Genomic DNA, 22425 nt, shown 5'->3' with positions numbered 1-22425 from the left:
TAACTAGCTCGCCTACTTGCCACCATTTGTGGCATGAATTGCGTGCTACTTAACCTACCACAATGCATTTTAACTTCACTTAGGGTAGTTACGACGAGCGCTGTGTAGCAAGTCTTATGTGTTCTTCCACACCCCACCGCCATCTCCCCTGCTCAGCAGTCGCCAAGTCTTCGTACCCTTCAAATGCGCTTATATTACCTTTTACGACACGATTGACCCTCTCCACTGCCACTGCGCTCATATCTGTACGTACATATATGTACGCAAAGCCATAAATAAAGTCATAATGCCCTCGTTTCTTTTGCTTTACTACCCCCATTTTTTTGTGTGCTTCCCAGCGTCGTTGCGCTCCCCGCAGTGCACCAGTTTGCTGTCATAGCCATTTTTCTTGTTCTACGCTCTCCTGATTTTGCTGCTTGTTTGTCATTTTGTTGGGGCAGGTTCGCACTTTTATAGCATTTCTTTTATGTTTTCCATGTCTTTTGGGTAAAACCACCCTCTTTTTTTGCATCACTCATTCGTTCCGGCCGCCTGCTCTCCTTGAAGAAACTTTACTTGGCCACGAATGCGTTGCTTGTCAATGACTTCATACGACTTTCAAACGACTTTCTGTGTCGTTTTGTGCGTGAATTCATTGCGGTATGCCCCGCGCGACCCCTTTACCGGATACAGCTAAGCGCGTATGCTTACACTTTTACTTGGATGTACGGGTTACTGATTTCAGTGAACATTTGGACAGCTCTATGCAGAGACTAGTTATAAACTACTTATTTTGCGACTGGTTGGAAGTTCTTACGATATTTTCTACTATAATCCATAATTTATCATAACTCAATAAATACCAGGCGAATGTTTCCTCCTGTGCACCATTGCTCCGACTTGGAGCTCTGGAAATTGATGAAATGTTTCCTCCACCTTTGAGAAATTTATTATTCTCAATATGAGAATCATTCTCAAATTGTTTTCAAATGCTCGTGGAATTAATGGTTCTTCATAGACATCTAACTTACATCGCTTTCCATTAGATAATCCCATTTGTTTCCAATAAAATAAAATAACGTCTTTTGTATTTTTAAACAAAAACAAAAATAGTTTTTGGCAAGTAATAAATAAATTCTGACATTTCGACAGCGAAGCTTTGTTTGGGTGCACTCCGGTAAAGGGCACTTGGTCGCAAATGGGCGGTCAAGAACTTCTCTTGGAAGCCTTTTATGGCAAAGATGAAAAAAATACGCAATTTCAGGAACAGCAGCTTCAGCAAAACCGATAGTTTCTCGGTTTCTTGAAAGTACTTATTTTTTGTTGCGCTTTGCGAGTGAGTAAAGAATTTCGAGCATGACATGAATAGTTAAGGGCGATCAGATTGGAGGTACTTTTTCCAATAGGGTTATTTTGACAGTTCACGAGTGACTAATGTCAAACTAAATACATCATTTTTTCAGTATTTACTGACATTTCATCATGGAAAGACTTACGTCTCAACAGCGGTGAGCCCCATATTTTGCTTAATGACTGTGTATAATAATCAAAATTGACATATTTGGGCTAAATAACAACACGAAGTCATTCAAGAACAGCCATTACATCCATTGAAAATAACTGTTTGGTACGGCCTATGGGCTGGAGGATCATCGGTTTATATTTCTTCAAAGACGAGGCTGGCGCAAATGCCGCAGTGAATGGCGAACGCTATCGCGCCATGACAAAGGACGTTTTGGTTGCGAATGCCAGAAATTGAAGCCCGTGATCTCCACAACATTTGTTTCCAACAAGACGGCGCTACTTGATATACAGCCACTTGCCGTGAAGCAATGGATTTACTGCGTCGCCATTTCAGTGAGCAATTTTTCTCTCGATCTCGTCCCGGACAAGAGGATTGGCCATCAATTGAGACATCGGAAGCCAACATTACTAAAATTATTCACAGGAGGTCCAACCGAAGTTCTCCAACGAGTCATTCAACCCTTTCCGGGTGTTTAGTCGAGCTCCTCCTCCTATTTGTGGTGTGCGTCGTGTTGTTGTTCCATAAATGGAGGGATCTACAGTTTTAAGCCGACTCCGAGCGGCAAACATTTTTTATTTTATGAGAAGCTCTTTCATGGCAGAAATACATTCGGAGGTTTGCCATTGCCTGCCGTGGGGCAACCGCTATTAGAAAAAAACTTCTTCATCATTTTGGTGTTTCACCCAGATTCGAACCTACGTTCTCTCTGTGAATTTCGAATGGTAGTCACGCATCAACCCATTCGGCTATGGCGGCCGTCATATGAAAGGGATTATTTTTACAAAATAAGTGCCATAAATGATTCTATACAAAAATAATAAAGATTGTCCAAACATTTTAAATTTTCATTTATTTCCATTTAAAATACGACACCTAAAAAGGCTGTGAAATAAAATTACGTCGGTGTTACTGGCGAAATTTTTTTATCTTAACCCAAGTCGACAAGTGATAGTAGAACCACATGGGAAGAAAGAGAAGAGCAAAAATTTAGCAGCAATCACGTCATTAGAGTAAAGTGTAAAAAAATAACTAAATATGGAATACAAAGACCTTCAATGATTCACTTTGGCACGCCCTAGCAAACAAATCAAGCCCACTTTCTGCAGGCTTCAACTAAGCAAAATATCAACAAATCGGGCACAAACAGCCTTTAGCTCGAAGCGCAAATCTCCAGTTAGGGTTAGGCTAGGTTAAATGGCTGCCCTAGCTAAGGGCTCACTTGGACAAGTATTAAAGATTCGTCCGTTGTGGTGCCATACATGAGAGAGGAGAAAGGAGAAGGGAAGGAAGAAGGAGCCTTGGGATTAGAGACGATGAGGACCTTACATTTTACGACGACGCCGACGGTGGCTGATTTGCGTTCGTAGTTAGCCGCAACAAGCTGCTGATGAACTTCACCAGACAGTTTCTGCAGAACGGACTTGAGGCAATCCCAAGTCTCACGGCATGAACACCTAACGGACAATGTCCGGTAAGGATGCTCACCAAATTCGAGAGCTGGGGCTTTGTTAGCTAGGGTAAGAAGCTATGGTTGTTGATATTTTAAAATGATATAAACTAATCCTCTCTCAAAGTTTGATTCATCAGACCACAGAACTTTCGACCAATCTTTCTCTGTAAAATCTTGGCATGGGAAAGCCCATATCAAACGCTTCCTCTGACTTTTTTTCTGCTTCTTTTCACATCTTCTTTCGCACTTTGCATTCTTTTAAACCTGCTTCCAGAAACCTTCTTCTAGCTGTTCGAGCACTAACAGATTTTCCAAATTCTTCCGATAGGGCAACTGCAAGGCCAGAAGAGGATTTTTTACGTTCCTTAAGAGACTCGCGTCTTCCTGTACGCTAGCGTGGTTTTTCCTTCCACTTTTTGATTTATTATCGTGGGATTTTGGGAACACTTACACATTGCTTAATAGCACATTCGACTGGCGCACCGTGAACACCAAACCAAATGTGCAATCTCAATCTGAGTCCTCCCTTCCTCACTTAAAACTTGGATTCTCACTCTTCTGCCACTTTTTGTTTAGGTATTTCGATAAAAAGTGATTATTTAGATATTAATTAATTAATTTTACACTAAGAATCATTCACACATTGACTACCAAATTTAAAATGCTAAAATATTTTAACCCTCATTGTTTACGTGAGTCCCTAGCGGAACATAGGGCATCAACAACGCCTACGCGCCATGTCGTCCGATTACGGGATAACGCCTTCACCTGCTTCCAGCTTAACCTGACTTGAGCCGTTTCGTGATCCACAACCCGTCTTTCCAGGTTTTCCTTGGCCAGCCAGACTCTCTTCCTCTCGATGTGAGTGGGTTCCATTTCATTGCCTTCTTCGCTATGTTACCGTCTTCTTGGCGTATAATGTGACCAGTCCACTGCCATTTCTATCTTCTAACCCAAATGTTTAGCTTCTGCATGTTTACTTTTTTGAGCAGTTCCTTGTTTGGCATTATTTTCGGCCAGAAAATTCGGAATATAGACAGACAAATTAGGCAGCGGTTGTCAAAAATTTATTAGCGACTGGCTTTAGCGATGGTAAGCTACTGTACAGCAGTATCGAGAACACATTCGGTTTGAAGAGCCTAACATTTAAACTGGAACTCAGGTTGTTGTTTCTTCATACAGGGTACAACATCCCGAATGCACCTCGGGCGTTTTCGATTCGGGAGCATACTCGTATATATACATATACTCGTCTACATCCGTGAAAACTTGCAACTTTCTAGACTTTATGCACCAAGTGTGAGATGGCTTTTCCCAGAATATAATTTATTGTTGTAATCAAAGGTTAAACATACTAGCAAGATATTTGCAAAAGGCAGCAGTCACTTTGGTAGCCACATTTGAAATTACTTGTATTTTAGTAGGGGGCCTAATATTGTATATTTGGCCAAGGCTATATAATTTTTTCCATTTTTTCTCGAAAATAATTAGGCCTAAGATCTAGTAGGTCGTAATAAAAGAGAAAACTAGCTAACTATTGCTAATTCGCCGTTTGCTTCATTACTGGATAGGTATGCTTTCAGAAAATATTAGGTTGGGGAATAAGTTCAGAGCGTTTTTATATTTCCATTTATTTTACAATGATTTGTTTGCTGTTTTGCAAAGTGCAAATTATATTCATTCGATAGAATTCTTGCTGTGCTACAAAACTATGTTAATTGTACTTTTGAGTCATTTATATTAATTTTTTATTACTTTTTGGGCTCAGAAATGGAGTATCCAGTAGGCAAAAATCAACATTTTCGACACCTGCTCTTCTTTGCTTTTCATCGAGGAGGGACATTTGCGACGAATCTACAGCACGGATATGGTTTGCAAAGTTCAAAAATGGTGACTTTGACGTCGATGACCGGTGCCGCAGTGGGAGATCTTCTGAATTCGATGAAGAACGTCTCAAATCACTTTTGAAAGCGGACCGTCACCAAACCAGTTGGGAATTGACGGAAAAAATGCACTGCGTTAATAAAGTAGTTCTCAATCACCTGCATTCAAAGGGATTTACCGAAAAAGTGGGAGCCTGGGTACCTCACGAGCTCAACAAAAAAACCAAAGCAAGTCGCTTTCAAATTGCTACTCAGCATCTCGCCGCCATCGAGCAACAGCGCTTTTTGTACTGAATCATCACGGGAGATGAGAATGGTGCCTATACGAGCATCAGTGTGAAGCAACGAAAGGAGCAGGTGCCCCCAGGAGATACGCCAAAGCCGAGAGTCAAGCCGGATCTTCGTCCAAAGAAGACCATCATATGTGTTTGGTTGGACTGGGAGGGCATGGTGCACTGGGAAATGCTCAGAAAGAATACCACGGTCAACAAGGAGCTCTATATTGCCCAGCGACATCACGTGAATGAGGCTATTCGACTGAAAAGACCTGATCGACATGGTCAAAGCATACTTCTTCACGACAATGCCAGGCCCCATGTTGCACAAGTCGTCAAAGACGCACTCAAAGAACTCGAATGGGAGGTCCGTTAGCATCCGCCTTATTATCCGGACCTTGCACCGACCGATTACCAATTACCATCTTTTCCGCTCCCTGTCAATCCTTATGAAGGGTGTTACCATCGATATCAAAGGGGTCCTTAAAAACAGGCTCAACAACTGCTTTGACACCAGACCAGGCGATTTTTGGCGGAACGTCATCAACAAATTAGTCGAGAGGTGGTTTTTGTGTAAAAACAAGCCTTCTGTAGAAATGCTACGAACTTATTGCCCAACCCAATATTAACAAAGTCCGAGCAGGTTTCGGTTGTTGCATAGTGTTACCCATCTGTTTTACTGCAGGGTTCATTGAAAACCTTGGCTTATTCATAAAATCATATGCAAGTAAATTTGTGTGTGTATGTGCGCTTTAAGTTCTGCATTTTGGGGTTGTGCCTGTTACGTGCCCCTCTATTTATTAAAAGGAACTGCATATGAATGTAGGTAACTGTGTATGTGCGAATATGTTTATCTTACACTGCATAGGGCAACTTCCTTAACAGCTAAAAGCGTCACTCTGCTCGAACGTCTCCCTCTTTTCCTTAAGTCAATTTAATTTAATATAATTCAGCGCACGTTAAGTTTCTTTCCCTGTGTTTGTGTGTGTGGATGTTTTGATTTTGGACTAACTCTTCGTTATGTGCTCTACTTTCAGGCTTCAGGAATGCAAGTTAAAGCGAAATTTCGTCACTTACACGCATACATACGCGAGTACACCGACAGACTTATATGCCAAGAGTTTTTTTGTTCTTTTTTTCTTGTTTTTTTTTTAACTATTGTAATAATCACTCACTTTACTTACAAATCGTTGTTTGTTTCCTTTTTATGCCCTCAATTTGCCATCATTACATTTGCGCTTTTCCTCAAGTATTTTCTTTCTTTCTGACGTCTTCTTCTACTTTCATATTGTTTCGCGCATTTCTTTTCGCTTCTTTCTCTCCTTGCCCCATTTACGTTTTCAAATTACTTTTATGGTCAATTTTGTTTTTCCCAAATTCGAAACGCATTCTTTGCTTTTATTTTTTTTTTTTTTTTTATTTTAGTTTTTCTTTATGCCATGTCTTCAAGCCGTCAAGGCATCGCTTCATATTGTCATGCTTGTCTGTAAGTCGTTATGCGCGTTGCGCTGTAGTTATCGTTCGCATTTCCCGCTCATCATCGTTTTACTTTTGTCCTGCGAACAGCCTTGGCCTCTCTCCGCCTACCCTTGTCCACATTATTAAGTATTTGTTACCATTTCCGCTGCATGTTGCGCCATTTGCTTGTCTGCGTTTCTTCGCAATCAATTCTCCTCATACACTGTTAAATGCATCCTTATTACATTTTACTGTCCCACATTTAGCCTTGAGCTACCCTTTCAGCCTTGTGCTCCGCATTCTGTGTTATTCGCCTCTCTGCATTATTTGTTCATCGTACGACGATTGTGTTTAGTTAGCCTTACGTGCCATAGGAAATCTGCGCTTTAGTCTTAGGGACGCTTTGGGTTTCGCTATACGTATTGAATTTTCTGACATTTAATTTTATTATAGCGTTGCCAAAATGAGTTATACATTTTGAGATTTTCGCAGGTCCAAGCGTCTATTTCATAGACACTCAAATATTGAATGAATTTTGGCATACCCTCGTACTTGATAAATGTTTTAAATGCAGGTATACTAGCGATCACAGGAATGCTGAGCAGACTAATGGCGAACATCGGTGGACAAACGCCAAGTAAAAGAAGGCTGATCATGGCCACCACAAACTGAATACTTCTATACGCCCGCAAAATATGGGAAAATGCGCTTAACTGCAAAACCAAGCGCAAAGCACTGGAGGCTGTACAATAGGGCGTGTCGATTTAAAAATCGCTCATTGCTCTGTGAAAATCGTATTCTAGGGATCAAAATAAGAAACTTTGGCGAAGGAACCATACCTCTAAAACGAATTCTGATGTCCCCCAATTTGGGTCGAACGAAAAATCCCACTTTGACCCATTTAGAGTGCTCCAATCGAGTCCAAATGTATGACCGACCCCCACTAACTTTGGACGGCCGATCCACCCATGCCAGTGGCACACCCCCTGGAATTCCCCTGGGGGGTTCCCCATACAATCATTTCAAAATATCACCATTTTTGGCCTTTACATGAGAAACTAAAAAGTTCGACCCAAATTGGGGGACATCAGAATTCGTTTTAGAGGTACGGTTCCTTCGGCAAAGTTTCTTATTTTGATCCCTAGAATATGATTTTCACAGAGCCATGGGCAATTTTTTTTCCTCCCCACAAATCGACCCGGCCTTCTGTGCAATAAACAGCGCCACCTAGAGTTGCATCAGCCTACCGCATTGTTTCAGGCGAAGCAGTTTTTGTGATGAGCGGGGAGATACCTATCGACCTTATGGCCTAAGAAGGAGTGTTTACGTGGGACTCTAGGAAAAAACACCCCACGACTAATACCGCGGAACGGAGCTGCCAAACCATGCAATGGTGGCAAAGCCGATTGGATACTGAACGTATGCAAATTGATTCAAAATAACTTCGAGGAAGTGGGCTATTTCTTGACTCAGTTCCTCTCGGACCGCGGATACTCCCGAAAATACCTATACCGCATGGGTAAAGTAAGTGACTCCAGGTGCATATACTGCGAAGCATCGAGCGATGACGCCGAAACACACGTTCTTGAAAGAAGTGGTAGTGGAAAGAAGTGCTCTGAGGGAGCAGATTAGCGACATCGCCCCGACCAATATGATCGGCAAGCTACTTGATCGTGAGGATAACTGGGATGTGGTTAAGAGATACGAAAAACAAGATAGACCTCGACGCAGTACAACAAAGCGAAGCCTAACTGACCGAGGCATAAAAAGACGAGGCTATAGCATGAAGCTGGCTATAAACATTGTGGACCCAGACGTGGGTGAATAGAATTGGTCCATTTTATGGACGTCGTTCTGGGCCCTTCCGAAGTAATGCAGAAAGTAGTTCCGGGAAGGGAGTTTTCCCAGAAGCGAAGCCTCACAGACCAAGACATAAGAAGGCGAGGATATAGCATGAAGTTGGCTACAAACATTGTGGACCCAAACGTGGGTGAATAGAATTGGTCCATTTTATGGACGTCGTTCTGGGCCCTTCCGAAGTAATGCAGAAAGTAGTTCCGGGAAGGCAGTCTCCCCAGAAAAGGAGGAGGGATTGTTTTAGCGGACACGCCACACGACGTAGTAGACGACGGTCGTTGTAAGTGTGCAGGCGGTTTGAACCTTACCTCACCCGCCAAAAAAATAAAAATTACGACGATTTTAGTACATCATCCGGCTGGCTGAAAAGATTTAAAAAACGCCGCAACATAGCATTCCGCACAACGTCTGGAGAAGCTGGTAGTGTAAGCCAAGATGCTGTCAAAAGTTTTACCGAAAAAGTACCAAATCTGATTGAAGGATATGAAGCATTTATAATCCAGATGAGACTGACCTGTTTTCTGAGCATTTGCATTAAAAGGTGAAAAATGCACAGGTGGAAAAATGGCTAAAGATAGCTTCACAAACAAAAAAGCTTGGAAGACATTTGATTTGATGACAGATTTTGTCAAGCTGTCCGATAGAAAAATGCAACGAAACGTCGGGTTAACATATTTCTAGATGATGAGACTTCTCAATCTCGCGATCTAAAATTGAAAAATGTTAAAGTTATTTTTCTATTTACAAAATGAGATTGAAACCAAGTTAACTTCCTCTAAAGGGGCATATTTACCTATAAGAAAACTAAAACTTTTTTCTTTAAATTACAGTGACCTTAAGAATTTTGAACTGCCAAGATATTAAAATAAAAGAAAAAGTTCGCTAATCGAAAACTGAGTACTCATATACCAGGTTGTTCAACAAGTGTTGCTGTTCGATAAGAGAGGACATTGGTACTAGCTTACACTTTTTGTTTGTTATTTTAGTACACTCTTTGGCCCACTATATGTGAAGTTTCCTTTCAATCTGCCAATTCACTCATTGATTAGAAGCCATTTAGTACCGACGTGTCACAGTATTTTCTACGAGTACAATGAAAAAAATTAAGTGTCGTGCAATGATTGAGATTTTATTTTTGGAAGGTTCAAAAGTAACGGAAATTTATGAACGAATGTTGAAGGTGTATCAGAACTTATCGCCGTCAATTAGTTCAGTAGAAAGATGGGATGCCGAATTTAAACGTGGTCGTACAAGCCTTGAGACGATCCACGCCACGGACGTCAAAAAACAACAGCAAAACCAGAAATCGTAGGAAAAATACAGGATATCCTATTGGAAAGCCGTCAAGTGACTGAATGAGATTTAGTAGAAGCCCTATGCCAGCATTATTTTCTATCCTTACAAAATAATCTCAATGACTTGGCTAATTGGAGTAGAAGAAATGAATTACCTCGAAATATCAATAAATATTTTCACATGACTTTTTCTAATTTAAAATTAAACCCTATTAGGTCAACATATCCGCTTTTTAAAGTCAGCATTTGTGGATCTCGCAGTGATGATCTAATCGAGATTTACTGTAGGCAAAAAGTAAGGTGAATTTATTTGTCAAACTTCGCGGGATTAAAATTTCGCTCTAGTTATTTTTTTCATGACTTGGCAGCACTGGTAATAACATCGGGGCCAGCTTTCATGTGAATGTCATTATCAGTAATATATTTACGCTTGTGTTGACCAAACGACCACGAGTGCATTTTTCGATTTTTACAATGTCTGATTTGATTGAGCAGAGAAGTGCCATCAAATTTTGTTTCCGGAATGAAATTTCGGCTGCGAAAATGTTTAGCATGTTGCAGAAGGCATTTGGTGATTCGACCATGTCGCAGAAAAATGTTTATAAGTGGTACAAAGACTTCAAAGAGGGTCGAGAACGTGTTGATGACTTGGAGCGCTCCGGACGACGTCAACAGATGACCAACATGTCAATAAAGTGAAGGAGTTAGTGCTCAAAAATCGTCGGTTGACTGTTTAAGACCTTACTGATATGATCGGAATATCAGAAGGATCTGTGAAAACCATTTTGAAAGACCATTTGGACCTACGAAAAGTCAAATCTCGTTTGGTACCGAAAACTCTCAATTTATTGGAAAAAAGTCGTCGCGTTGATGTGTGTGAAACAATGCTTTCAGACTATTAGGACAAGCTCAAATGCATCATTACGGGAGATGAGACTTGGATTTATGCTTACGACCCTGAAACAACCGACCAATCAAGCGAATATCGTGCTAAAGGCGAGGCCAGACCGAAAAGAGCACGTCAAAGTCGTTCAAAAATAGGGGTCATGATGACAGTTTTTTTCGATTTTCGTGGTGTGGTGCACTATGAATTCCTTCCACCTGGCCAAACTGTTAATAAGGAATATTATTTGAGCGTTATGCGTCGTTTACATGGAGCAATTCGTCTAAAAAGACCAGAATTATGGGCCAACAACTCTCGGTTTTTGCATCACGATAATGCACCTTCTCACACTGCACTCGTTCTTCGTGACTATTTCGCTAAAAATTCCACGCATATCGTTCCGCAACCACCGTATTCGCCTGATTTGGCTCCGTGTGAGTTCTGGCTATTCCCAAAACTCAAGAGACCACTCCGGGGAACGCGTTTCGAGTCGATTGAGAAGATAAAAGCTGAATCGAAGAAGGTGCTGATGGCTATACCGGAAACGGACTATTTGGCATGTTTCGGGGATTCGAAAAATCGTTGGCATAAGTGTATTTCATCGAGAGGGGATTATTTTAAAGGGGATAAAATTGATTTACAAGAATAAATAAATATTTTTCATTTTACAACCAAATTCACCTTACTTTTTGCCCACAGGTATCTTTGCTAATTGTACATTTCGGTCGCCATAGCCGAATAAAATTTAAATAGAATAAAATAAAATAAGGTAAAATAAAACAAAGTTAAATTAAATAATGTAAATTAAATAAGAAAAATTAAATAAAAAATAAATTGTTTATGTTTCTTATTAAATGAAATAAAATTAAATACATTTAATTCTTAAAAGCATAGCACTATATGCCATCTCAATTATTAGCTTTCTTGAGGTAAACCCGCTTAGACCACAAACTGTATGCGTTTCCAGGGGAACCGCGGATGGTTCTCCTCTTACCTGCTCCTCGAAGATCTCGCTGCCAACAATCAGGCACTGTAAAGCTGCACAACTCAACCCATAACTACCATGGAAAGGCTTCTCATGGAAGCAATTTGTAGCTTGGCGCAAGCCATGTCAAAGGATCCATATACATGCATATGGTGCAATTAAGTAAACTAGATCGGAAAAGCTTAATCTACTTCTAATTACTAACTCGAAAAGTACCCAATAAATCCGAAGATATTTGCCAAGACTGTGAACACTGAAGTTGAACTGAACTGGAGCACATAAAACAATTTGTTAATTTCTCACCAAATTTAGTGTCGTCTTATCTTGCTTTACATTTTGAATTATATATTAAAAAATTAAACACTTCTACCCGTTACAGCCATGCAACGCTAGAGCTGCGTTTCGCGTGCGAATGGCGTTATTCGCGAATATAACCGCCATGACCTCCAGTGAAGGTGGCTCTAAAGGAGCACATAAAAAGCAAGCATGCACAGAAGCGCAATCGTAGCGCGCCAAATTTTCTCAAGCTCTACATAATACAAAAACCAAAAAAAAAAACAAAGGCAAAAAAAAAAGTTAAGTACTTTGGATTCGTTGGGAAATTAGTGCAATGCACTCGAATGCTATTGCTGCTGCTGATGCTACACATGCAACATGCAATACGCGGCACACAACACCACAAGTGCTCCAATTCAAACGCATTTGCTGGTCGTTCCCACTGCCCAAATCACTTTTTCGTTAACGAAAAATTATAGCAAAATTCGAGTAAAATAGAGGAAAATTATAAAGTTAAGAAATGAGGAAAAAAGTACAAAAATTAGTTGTTGGCATTTTATCTGCGGCTTCGTGGCGCATGAAAACGATTTACGAGAGTTGTTGTAGGCCTTTGCACGCAGTGCTGTTGTTGCTCTTCTTATTGCTGCGACTGCTCAGGGTGATGATGCATGAAGCGCTGTGCCGTTCCGTTGTTGTGATCTATGCGATCATAGTCGCGTAATGTGACCGTCAGAACGACCAAATGGCCAATTCGCAACTTGCCACTCCTGCCAGCTGCTGATGCTGCTGGTGCTGCTGTTGCTGCTGGTTGACTGGACACGCTACTCTTCAGGTTGTTTGCCAGCTCAGGAACGAATTTCGGCACTTAAATGAGAAAATTATCTGCGGCACATAAAAAAGCAAAAAGAAAAAACAATATAAAAGCACACAAGCAATACAAAAACAATGGTGTGGCCACTCATTATGAAGAAAACTACGAGATCAGCCATAGCCAGACGGCAAAATGCGAGATGTTCCTTGGTTGTTAACCACCTCAAGTTGATGTTGGTTCCACGGTAGTTAGTCATTAAATATTCTCTACTGCGCAGTTTGGTGATGGAACTAGGAAGGAAGGAGGGGTATGGTTTAAAATCAGAAGAAGTTATTATAGCTTACGAAAGAATTCTTTGAAAACCTTTGGATTATGGACGCAGAATCATGATTTAAGTTATGATTTTTAAGTTATGGATTATAAATTATAAGCTTCGAATTATTAATAATTTTAAGGCCCATTTCATTTGAAATGGTGTTTCTTGGGTGTTTCTTCGTTTAAAAGCGTGTAAAACGGAAATGAAAACAGATTTTTTAGTTTTGTTTTGAGTATTTTTTTCTTGATCCATTGTTAAAAAATTAAAATTTTTTTGGCCACACTAGGTTTTTTTGATAAATAAATAAATAATTCATAATATATAATTCACAATTAATAATTTTTAATCTTTAATTTAAGGCTTTCGCCTCATTTGAAATGGTGTTTTGAGTGTTTTTTATTGTAAAAACGTGTAAAACGGATTAATTCAGTGTTAAAAACTAAAAAACAATTTTTCTAGCCATACAGGGTTCGTTCAAAAAGTTGTCAGCCTTCAATGAATGGTTTTCCAAAAACCAGTTATTTTGCAGGCGACATGGATTCCGGGACTCACAGGTGTCTGAAATCAAAAAGACCAAAATGTTCTTGTTCAGTATGAATGTCGTTATCATGTGAACTACGATCTTTAAAAAAAGCAAAAATTTGGCGGACTCTCAAAGATTAATAACCGTTTTTTGACCCTTTTTTTTACTTTACAGATCCAACAAAAATACTAAAAACATTTTTTTCCGATTGATTGTAATTAACACAAAAACGACATCAATTCTACCTCATTTAAATTTTACTTCATCAAAATCGGTTCCATAACACCGGCTATATCTGTACATTGTCCATGTGAAAACCATTCGACATTTTACTTTTTATAAATACTCAAATTTTACAGAAAATATGTTTAAGGCAAAAACTGATATGTGAACACGACGTTTTACACAATACACATATCTGGCGATGTTGTTGTAGAGGGCATAAGGTCTACTACGGCGCAGGCTATCGCAATTGCGAATTATTTCTAGATTCCCAATTTCACTTCACTGTAGCCTTCGAGTTTGAAAGATTCTTCTGAATAACGATGCACTGAGGTTTACTCGGATTGGAAAGTACCCGGTTGTCACAGGCCCACTTGCTGACGTGAGCTAAGCCCCCGTTCAGGTTTTAAATACAATCATTGACAGATACAAAAGGGCAGCTCACATATAGTTCGACATCATCTGGGTGTACATGAATATCACTTTGAAGACTATTTACTCGTATATATACCACACACAAAAGAGGACCTTTCTGTCGAACACCTTTATGAATCATAAGCTATGAAATGCAAAGTATGAATTATGAAAAGAAATGAGTTCTTAATTGGCACGATAACCACTTACGCGATTTTGGCCGAGTTAAACACAGAACGCCAGTTTTTTCTTTCTCGTGCTAACCGGCGCGAGTTGGACACACCAATTGAAGTTAAGTTCTTCGCCGTCTGATATTTCCAACGCAGCGGATACCTTCTCCTTCCTCTGCTACCCCCAGCTGGTGCCGCATCGAATCGCTTTGCTCACCTCGACATGGTCGGATAGCGGAACGTCAGTTTCGTCGTCAACGACTAGGGTATTGGGATCTTCACATTCTCCGTGGCATGCGCAGCTGTCAATATTTAACAAGTTCGAGAAGTGTTCGCTCCATAATTTAAGTATGCTCTGGATGTCAGTCACCAGATCACAGTCTTTGTTCTTACAGGAAAACTACCCGGTCTTAAAATCTAATATAAGCCGTCGAACTTTCTGGTAGAATTTTCGGGCGTTGTTCCTGTTGGCCAGCATCTCAAGCTTTTCGCACTCACGTATTTCGGCTTCAAGTTTTTTCTTTCTAATAATATAGTACATCTCTCTTCATTTTTAAGCTCCCGGTCGCGATTCCACATGGCTACGGTTACGCCGGATCGCAGCGTGTCTCTATACTCTATGACTAGTATATTCGTCTCGACTAGTATACGAGACATGAGAGTATACCTGTCAAACACAGTTAACTGGTTAAAATAACTGAGAGCTTGCTTTTGAGCGAAACATAAGACTTTCGATTAAGTAACCAATATATAATACATAGGTTTCTGAGTTGAATTCTAAGGGCTTTGCGTTTGGTGAAAATATGTGGTTTTCCTATAAGCTTACCGTCGCAGTGCATGCCAAGATATATTTTGTAACATTATTTTGGGGAATAATTACAATAGTGAGTTCAACGGGGGGGCAAGTGTTTCGTTTGAGCTTCAGCAGATTTTGTTTTCCTTAGCTTTTATTTTCAAGCCTTTCAGCCATTGAGTTATTTTATCAAGTCCTTTTCTGGAGTTTGAGGGAAGCCACTTGAAGGTGGGAGTTTATAACCACTAGGGCGGTGTCATCCGCAGAAGTTCGGACGATAGTTTCCTCGGTGATTGGTTCTCTTGTGTACCGCAAGTAAAGAACGCCAGCTAAACTTTCGTAGATTTCAGACTGTTCTTCGCTTTGTTTAACAAAGAAGTGTCGGTATTTGAGGGAGGACTTGAGGAATGGATAATAATTAACGGGTAGAAGTTTTACTTCGAATAATGAATTACAAATCAAGAATTATGAATTATGAATTATGAATTACGAATTATGAATTATGAATTATGAATTATGATTTATGATTTATGAACTATGAATTAGGAATTATGAATTATGAATTATGAATTGTGAATAATGAATTGTGAATAATAAATTATGAATTATGAACTAGGAATTATGAATTATAAATTATGAATTATGAATTATGAATTATGAATTATGAATTATGAATTATGAATGGTGAATTATGAAATATGAATTATGAATTATGAATTATGAAATATGAATTATGAATTATGAATTATGAATTATGAATTATGAATTATGAATTATGAATTATGAATTATGAATTATGAATTATGAATTATGAATTATGAATTATGAATTATGAATTATGAATTGTGAATTGTGAAAATTGAGTTACGAATTTTGAATTATCAATTACAAATTATGAATTACGAACAATGAGTTACGAGCTATCAATAGTTATGAACTGTGAATTATATATTTTGAGTTGTAAATTATAAAGCACGAATTATAAATTATGAATTCTGAATATTGAAAATTGTAAGTACGTTTACAACTTGTGATTTTTTGGTTCAGTATCTACCCATTATCTTGTACAACGGATTAAAAGCAATAACACCAACAATAATTATCTTCTAATATTCCAATAAAACCTGCGTAAGCTTCAAGTTGCCATATCAGCTTAGGTGAACAATTTTGCTTAGCTGCCATTATGTTATTGTTGCTGAGCTACTGGTGATATACCATACATACATACAGGGTCCGGCATTCGAAGTGCAACCAACTTCAGACCGCTCGCGCAGCTGATGCATAGGCATCAGTTGTCTGTTAGTTGACTAAATGACTGTCTAGAGTTTTGTTTACAAGCGCGCGGAAGCATTTTGCCGAGAGTAAACCACGAAAGAGCGACTTGAGCGAAATCCCCGACGAAGTACCAATCAAATGGAGAAAGAACTGAAAATATCTCACTGTAGCATCCGCCTCATACTGAAAAATTATCTCAAAGTCAAGCTTCACAATATCCAAAAGGCGCATCACACACCAAAGCAGCAACAAGTCAGACTTGAGAGAGCGAAGGAGTTGCTTCGCTTGGCCTGAAGTGGTCGATTCCCGGACTTTATATTTTGTGACGAGAAAATTTTTCAAATTGAGCAGTTCGTAAACTCCCAAAACAATAGGATTTATTAAACTGACCGTTCATATGAGAATTTGAGTAATCGATTGGCCACCAGAAGGCAGCACCCGCCACAGGTAATGCTTTGGGCTGCTATAACCACAGATGGGCGCTCTTCAATCGTTTTCATCGAGCCTGGCGTCAAGGTAAATGCGAAATATTATGAGGAGGAGGTTGCTTCTAAGCCGTGGACACACAAATATTTCCCTGGACGTTTCAACAGAACTCGGCACCATCTTACAAGGCCGAGTGAACCAAGAATGGCTATAAAACAACGTTCCGAACTTCATAACGTCCACACAATGACTCTCAAATTCGCTAGACGCGAATCCGATGGATTATTCTCTTTGGGTCATTTTAGAGAGCAAGGACCAAGCTAAAAGATTCACCAGTCCCGAGGCGCTGAAAAAAGCCATTGTCGGCGAGTAGGCCAAAATACCTGCAAGTCACATTCGGGCAGATTGCGATTCGTTTCTGGACCGTTTCAAGGCAAAAGGTGGTCATATCAGGCAAAAGTGAATTGATTCTTAATTTTGTGTTATTTTCAGACATTTTTTACTTTGAATTGAATAAAAGTAATGCTCCAAACCAATTAAAGGTTACATTTCGAGTGCCGAGGACCCTGTATGCATTTGCGTTCGTTGTTGCTGCTTTGATTTGCATTTCTATAAGTTGGACTCTTGTCAGCCGCTGTTGGCCGCAATTATTGCGTTCATGGCTGTGGCGGATGGACTTGAAGAGGTTGTGTTTGCGAGTTGCTGTTAGCTTAGATGTCTCCTTACTTTGCTACTTTTCCACGGATTGCCTTAGGCTCTTGTGATGTGGCAACCTTTGGCTGGTGACATTCGCCGCTTTCTTGCTTCTTGGCCGTTTGCTTATTTTCTCACATATCCCTTGGCTTGGCAACGATTCGCATTTCGTTATGAGACTGCAAAGCTTTAGCCTATTCCGTTCCACCATTAATTTGTTATTAGCAATTATTATATTACAGAAATGTAATGAAGCGCTTAACGTTAAGTGTGTAAGTGATGTAGTAAATTAAATTATCAGCGATTTTGTGTGTATAGGAATTTCTGTGGCAACTTAAATACGCAAAAGAAAATTATTAGCAATTTATTTATTTATGGATTTTGGATAGCTCAGGTCTGCTAAACTATTCGTCATAACTTTTTATAAAAAGAAAAATGACCTCATATGATTCTTTAACAAAAATCCATCCATGGCAGAGATATCAAACAAAAGAGTAGAGCTTTTTCCTTTTTTAAAATGTTATTTGTTCATTTTCGGAAGCGGAAATGCTTAGGAAAAATATGGAAAGGAAATCTCCATGCCAAACGACATCCTAACTTACACCTTACAATCAATGGTTATCGAGAGTTTAAAACAACCAAAAGTTCAACTTTTTACCCTTCTTGCCTAGATAGTCCCGCGGAAATAGCAGGTTGCTGAAATTTATCATCGATATGAAACAGTTACCACAGTTGAAACTGTTCAACGTGCGGCGATTTTGCGTTCTTAAGGGGTTATTATTAGAAGGCCGAAAAAAGCGAATTTTCCAGAATTTTTTCTGAGAAAACTCTTAAATTTATTGATCTAAAAATGTGTACACATATTATGCTAACTTTTAACTGCATTTTAAAACGTAGTATTGTAAAACTATTTATTTGGAAAGGCGCTACAGCTGATCTCCGGGAGCTTCTCTCTAAAATTAAAAAACCAAACAGTTTTCGTTAAAGTAATGTTAAATCTAGTAATTAATCGAAGGAATAGCAAAATTTTGACAAAATGGCGGTTTGTCAAAGAACAAAAAATCGATTTTCGACAAAAATTACGGCCTTAAATTGTTCTTAAAATACAAAACAAAAAATTGTCGGTGAGAACAAATCTTCGACTAATTACTATAAAATATATTTATATATTCAAATTTTAACACGAAACTAATCGGCTTAGCCGTTTTCGCGTAATGTTCATCGCCGACTTTGAAAACACCATTTGGAGAAAAAAGGGGATAAAATTTGAAAAGCTCATTACAGGCGCTTTGAAACGACTTTTCAAATTTGCGTGTAAATTTGAATATATTCACCGGAACGATATTCAATTTTCTGTGTGCATTCTTAAATATATGTATATTCAGAAAAAAATAGATTTTCTTAAAATTTTAACTGTATATTATATATATATATATATATGAGATATATATATATATATTACCTCTTAATACTAGCAATATTTGGAATGTTCTGAATGATCGAATTGGTAACCCAATTCACGTTTTCTCATCTCTCCCATTCGCCAATCAGCACCCGCCAATTAGCAGCAAATTTAGTTCTTCCCTCGGCGAATTGAGTCTCAGGTGGCGTCTTTAAAAACAGTTAATTTATTTTTCGCGATTTTGACAAGTCTGACGTCAGCTCGCTTTACGATACAAAACAAACGAAAAAAACAAACAAAAGTAGGAAAAATTACAAATTCAGTGAATAGAATGTCTTGGTAACATTGTGATTCATGAGATTTAAACTAATCAAAGTAATGAAAACGAAGTGCCGTGAGTTAAGTTGTGAAAGCACAAATTAATATAAAGTCTGTGTGCAGTTTGTTGCGTTTTTTGGAAAAAATTGTTAAGAAAAGTGCCTCGAATATTGACAGAATTTGAGGCCAATATGGAAGCTACATTTTGAATATATCTAATAACAGCATGCAATACACCACATACCTACATATATTTTTCCTCATAATGACAAAGGAAACGAACAACATGACTAAATACTATAAATAAAGATAAGATTTTTTTCCCGCAGCAATTAAGTGTTGAATTTCTTAAATTCTCAAGGGTACCTACCCTCCCAATAATAAAAAAAGTTAAAGCAAAATAATATTTTATGGTAAACATTTACACGGTGATTATGCGCAGGATTATGGCAGCTGAATGCCTACTGGTTATGTTCAAAGACTAAGCAAGAGCAGTAGAATATGCCACTTCAGGGCAGCTGCGGTGGCAACGGTTACGCATAATCAGCAGACATCTTATAAAAGCGTGAAAAGAAGGGGCATAAAAAAATATTGCCATTTATTACAAGCAGTGTAAGACCAGTAAATTCACTTGTGAGTTACGCATTTATAAATATTGGTAAAAGGGAACATATGTACATACATACGAGTAACCACCAACGTAGATTTGCAAGGTGGTCGCATTGCTAGATGCCACTTTTGGTTTAAAAATATATCGACACACGAACCCTGTGCAGAAATCACTTAAATTTTATTTTTAATTTCTTTAACCACCAGCGTAATAATTTGTACGTGAGCTTCTTTCTTCACATTCATTCTATTCTGCTACTGCTAGCTTCTGGATACAGTCTACAGAGATTTAGAGTTATGATGGAACTAGGCTAAGCCTCGGTTATTTCACGAATTACCTTCAAATGCTACCATCGACAAAAATTCGTCCGAATAGTGCGGTCTCTAAGGCAGTTGTAACGATGCGGATGCGGATATATTCCGTTATCTCGTTAAGAAACGCGTGCGAGCAATAATGGAATAAGCGACAGCTCCTCGAAGAGATTTATCACTGATTGAGAAGATGAGCCGAAACGCTTACTTTTGGCTTTTTATTGTAGACAGAAAATCAGCAAAGAACCATAAGCATTTTTGCCGATGTCAACCTCCTCACCTCTAGGTAAAATTCTAGTAATAAATTACCTATTTTAACCATTGATTCGTTGCGGTAAGCCGAGCAGCAGTGTAGCCTGTTTTGTTCTGTTTACCATCCAAGTCGAGGGGAGGTAAGAAGAAAAGAATATTCAGAGCATCAGAGGGAGTGATTCGAATAGTGCCGCTGTTACATATAAACACCATACGTTGAATTTTCTCAAGCCTGTTTCTAAGCGTAGTCTTATCGAGAACTATCCAAACTATAACCCCCTAAAGGAGGATTGGTTCTGATACCGGTTCTATACAGCCAGTGCGTGTTCTTCGAAGAAAGAGCCTACCTGTGTCCTATGGTTGCAAGAAAATGGAGCTACAGTTGCTTTCCTTACTCTGTTCTCTGCATAGATAAGTCAGTAAAAATACTAGAAACATTGCAGTTTCAGTTTAAGATGAGTTCTATCAGTGGATTACCCGCCTTTCATAGGAATTGGAAAGATATCAGTCCATATTGAGGTGAGTTTTTTTATTGGCTTACACCCTTGAAATTTGAAAAGGTCGAGCCAAGGAGCACCAAAAGAGTTGGTGGCCGCTAAAACACTCAGGCTAAAAAGCCCTGGAAAGGGGGTAGATAGTCAAGGAGGGAAGGAGAAAAGTATCAGGGAAAGAGATAGAAAAGAATAGAGACAAAGATAGAGATATTTATTCCCGTGAGAATTTTCCAGATTCTTTGGCAAATCTGTAAATATCCTCCAGTTTTAGAGAACGAATATGGCTCATTCTCATGACATCGGAACCCAATACCCGTAGCCGTGCTCTGGCAAAGGCAGGACACTCACAGAGAAAGTGCTCAGTGCTATCCGCCTCCTTCAAGCACGACAGGCACATTGGGTCCTCAATGATTCCAATGGTGTTCATATGCTGACCCCATGGGTCGTGTCCTGTAATGATACCGACCATCAACCGAACGTCTTTCCTTCCGAGTTTTAGTACAAAGTTTGACAGTTTTCTGTTCGGACTTGTCACAAAACATTTTGCAGTTCTGCAGCGTTCTAGACCGGACCATCGCTCTTTATGTAGATTGCCTACATAATCGTTGATCCAGTTCTTGATTCCTGCGGAACTGATTCCGATTATTGGCTCTGGCCCCTGTGGGGGCACCGCTGATCCACGGTTGGCCAATTCGTCGGATATTTCGTTTCCTTGAACACCGGAGTGTCCCGGAACCCATATAAGTACAAGCCTGTTTTGTCTTGCGACAGAATTAAGCTTCTTCTTACATTCTTGAACAATCTTTGAGGTTTGCTTCGCGTTCTCCAGGGCCTTCAGTGTAGCCTGACTGTCACTGAAAACTCCAATCTATTTCCCGCTCCACCTCCTCTCGATTATCCATTCGGCTACTTTCAGGATGGCAGAAACTTCTATTTGGAAAACAGTTGTCATTTCCCCCACAGCATAGTGATACTTATTACTATCGTTTAAGTACCATCCGGCTCCAGACCCTATTTCATTCTTGGACCCATCGGTAAAGAAAATATCCGTCAAACCTCCCTGATTGCATTATGGATTGCAACATTGCTCACGCAATGGAAATCTAACATAAAATTTCCTTCCAAATGGATCTGTGGGTATCAAGTCGTCTTTAGGTGACAAAAACAGTGGATACTGCTCCGACAGCAACTTAAAGATTTCTCTGTGTCCCGAAGTTCCATCTTCGTGCCAGAAACCATATTTATGGAGTCTACACATTGCTTTTATTGCTTCCTATTGTATTTTAAGATCAAAGGGGAACATTTAGGACATCACCACAGGTTGTACTCATGGCACCCGTGATGCATAAACATACGCTTGGATCACGTCGCCACCAGATCACAGAGGCGTAAGTGATGATTGGTCTGATAAGTGCTGTGTATATCCATAGGACCACAGCAGGTTTCAGACCCCAGGTTTTACCAAAGACTCTACGGCATTGCTGAAAAGCCTTCAATGCACGCTTCACCTTCAGTGAAATGTGTATCTC

The sequence above is a fragment of the Anastrepha ludens genome, chromosome 3 (genome assembly GCF_028408465.1).
Source record: "Anastrepha ludens isolate Willacy chromosome 3, idAnaLude1.1, whole genome shotgun sequence".
Taxonomy (NCBI): Eukaryota; Metazoa; Arthropoda; class Insecta; order Diptera; family Tephritidae; genus Anastrepha; species Anastrepha ludens.
This window is presented reverse-complemented; position numbering follows the sequence as displayed.